At 35.8% G+C, this 2,302-nt stretch overlaps 1 long non-coding RNA gene across 1 annotated transcript; it reads right to left on the reverse strand.

Moving 5' to 3' along the window:
- Nucleotides 1-538: 538 nt before the first annotated feature.
- LOC140175984 (uncharacterized) lies at nucleotides 539-983 on the reverse strand. Its single transcript, XR_011867116.1, has 3 exons — nucleotides 827-983; nucleotides 686-742; nucleotides 539-602 (listed from the first exon to the last, which is right to left on the reverse strand). It is a non-coding gene; the product is annotated as an uncharacterized lncRNA (long non-coding RNA).
- Between the last annotated feature and the right edge of the window lie 1,319 nt (nucleotides 984-2,302).

The raw sequence follows: 2,302 nt of genomic DNA on the forward strand, positions 1-2,302 counted from the left end.
AACGTACCTTTTACTTTTAACCTTTAAAATTCACTTTTTACCACCCGTAACTTTTAGTATTTCTACTTTTACCACCCTAACTTTCAGAAATTACCAAATAACCCCTTAAACACCAAAAATTTTACTTCCTTGCCCTTTTAAGGATCTAAAGCCTGTTCTTTATTATTCTTCATCACACTCAAAGTGTTCTTCATGTTCTTCATAAATTCTTCAGATTCTTTCTCTGTTTTTACCCGTTTTTCAGTCTTTCCAGCAACCGATTTTTACTATAATTCATAATAAATTAGCAGCCACTAAAACCCCATCTTTTCTACATGATTTCAACACAAATTGAGCCTCAATTTAAGCCTAGGGTTTCGTTTTTCCAGCTGCCCCAAGAACATGAACTTTAAAGCTTGAATTTCATCAAATTTTATCAAAATTTCACTAAATTTTCACCAAGAATCAATCATATATGCAACCAACTTTTAGCACAGCCAAATCATACAACATTCACACAACTCAAACACAAATAATCAAGATTAATTTCGTGACACCCTACCTTGATTTGCTGCTCCAAATCCGGTTACTCTTTGAAGTGTTCTTAAAGCACTTTTTTCCTCCTAAAACACATAAAGAACAACTTTAAAACTCTAAATCATCAACTAAACAAACTTCAGCAGCATCTTAGGAAGGTTATCCTCACCTTAAATGTGCAGGAAATCAAAGATCTTTAGCCCACAAGTCAAGCTAAGCAAGAGATCTAAGGAAGAACATCAAGAAAATACTTGTTTAAGCATGTTTCCTTGAAAACCGAATTGAAGAGGGAGGGAGACAGCCATCTCACCTTATTTCCAGCCTTGATAAGTCACATGGTTATGTAAAGGAAGAAGAGAGGATCATTTTGGTCGGATTGGAATTTTGATTTGAGTTTTAGTTCAGCAGAAATCAAGCTTTGAAGATTTGGAACTAAGAACTTTTCTCTCTTTTTCTCTCTTTCTATTTTCGGCCACAAAGTGAAAATGAGCCAGCCTTGGGGGTTTTGGGGGTTTAGGGTGAGTTGTGATTGGTTGGCTTGGAGGTGGATTAAAATAATATTAAAATATCTCAGGTGTATAACTACTAAAACTAGATGTATCGGAACACTCGTAAAAACATCTCTAAAAATTATTTTCTGAGCTACTAGCATAAATGACACTAGTAAAATATTTATTACGAGAATAGAACATGTATGATGAGGCCTTAGCATTGCTAAAGTCATCAGAGAGTGCTGGTGCTAAGCTGCACCAGTAAACCATAAATCCGGTTAAACCGATTTTCTGTTTTTAACTAAAACAGACCAGGTAACCTTATAATATCATTCAAGCATTTTTTAATACTAATATAATGATAATATTATACTATTATCTCTCTTCTCTCATAAATCGAGTCCGGTTTGTCAAACTGAGACTATTTACGAAAAACCGAATCAAAACTCCTAACTGATACGGTTCAAAAACTAGGTTCTTCGTGACCGCGTTATCGAGCTTGCCTCAGAAAAGGTTATAACTTAAAAATAACATAATGACAATGAGGATTGAGATACTTGATGATATATCAAAGGTTCTCCCCTTACTGATCCTCCGGAGAAATCCGTACTTTCAGAAAAGATCTCGCGTACTCGAAAACCGGGGTTGTTACATTTTGCAGAGTCTCTTGCTAATGCTCCGATATTTTATATTCTAACGGTTTGATTGGAGAAATTTTGGGGGGTTATCTCGTTTGACCAGTCATCAATTCCGAGCTTTGTTGGGTGAAGCCGGTTTTAGTGGTAACGGATCATAACCCCCAAGATTGACCTGTTTTGCGGGGTTCGGATGATGACAGGTCAAGCTTTATAGGTATGGCTTGGAATAGTTGAAGTTGGACATAAGCTCGACCTGTTTTTAAGGAATCGAGCTATAACAGGTTGTGCTTCAGAGGTATAGCTCGGAATCGAGAATAGTTAAAGCTCCAAGCTTGACCTGTTGTATTTTTGTGGTGATACGACGGGTTGAGCTTATGAGTTTTGTGGTGTTATAAATCGGAATGATAAATTTAGCTCGGAATAGTGACAGTAATCCTAGTTCGGAATAGTGATAATAATAGCAGTAGCCCCCAAGCAACTTGTTGTATGAAAAAATGATAGTCATGCTTGGAATTTGATGTAGGTAAATAGTAAAGTAAAAGAAATTTAAGAATGATTAGGAATAATGGTTAAATAAGGAGGATAAGCCCACAATTTCTGATGCATGGAGAATAAAATATTTCTTTGAAAAAGATATTTGGTATGCATCGGCTTCAT

The sequence above is a fragment of the Arachis hypogaea genome, chromosome 11 (assembly GCF_003086295.3).
Source record: "Arachis hypogaea cultivar Tifrunner chromosome 11, arahy.Tifrunner.gnm2.J5K5, whole genome shotgun sequence".
NCBI classification, from domain to species: domain Eukaryota; kingdom Viridiplantae; phylum Streptophyta; class Magnoliopsida; order Fabales; family Fabaceae; genus Arachis; species Arachis hypogaea.